Raw genomic sequence first — 1,129 nt, forward strand, 5'->3', positions numbered from 1 at the left:
AACAAAAAAATCATCATCAAATCAGAAACAAATGAGTCAACGTACAGAAAGAAGAAAGTCCAAAATGAAAAAAAAATTTAGAAATGAAAGCATTTAATTATGATTGTAGTGACGTAAAAAAAAAATAATAATAATATTAATCAACAATTTATTATTAAACATATAATATCACGATATATATGCTCAAAAAGAGGAAAACCGGAGATGATCAACTTACATAAAAAAACTCACGTAAAACAGTTATTATTTTATTATTTACTACGTCATTACCAGGCAACAGAAAAGTTAAGATAGATTTTGAACACCATACACCGAATATTAAAAACGAATTGATCAAAGTTTGAGTCATATGGAGTTGGAACATTTAACGGGAAACGAAGTGCACGGGATCAACTAGTATATAATATAAAATATACACTATCAAATTATCTCTGTGGGTGCAAAATTAAATTTATTGGGGCCGGAGTGGCGCAGTGGTCACGCAGTTGACTACGACTCACACAGTCATCGGTTTGATTCATAGCAAAGTGCAAAAAAAAAAAATGTGTGTGATTCTACGCAGTCACCATTTTCCCGTGCTGTCGTCCGATTGCGTCATCCGGTTTCCAACTAGGTCCCACTCCACTGGGAGTGAAGACCGCACATGTCTCCTCTTGGAGAAGGGGGGTAGTATCATGCATATAGTGATATATACATAGATAAATAGATCACATGATCTCCCTACTACCCACTTGTGATAAGCATTGTCAAAGATCTTGAGGTCGTTACAATGAACAAATATAGAAAAAAAAAAAAAAAAAATCTACATTAACATATATTCAAATAATATTAATATTGTATTGTAAACCTACAAATAAAAGGCCTTATGTGATGACATAATGTTGTTTTTTTCTGTTTTATGTAGGTTATGCTATTTTAGAATAAAAACACTATAGAAATATATTAAGATTTAAAATAATAATTTTGATTTTGCCTCGGGTGGGATTTTATGCTGCGGGCGCCCTTGGCCGCTTCTACAATTGTTCGCATTGATCTTTCCGCCTTCCCATTTTGCTGAGGTGTGTATGGTACACTCGTCTCATGTTTTATTCCAAATTTATCCAATAAGGCTTTTACTTCAGTATTTTTA

Source organism: Acyrthosiphon pisum, chromosome A1 (assembly GCF_005508785.2).
Source record: "Acyrthosiphon pisum isolate AL4f chromosome A1, pea_aphid_22Mar2018_4r6ur, whole genome shotgun sequence".
NCBI lineage: Eukaryota > Metazoa > Arthropoda > Insecta > Hemiptera > Aphididae > Acyrthosiphon > Acyrthosiphon pisum.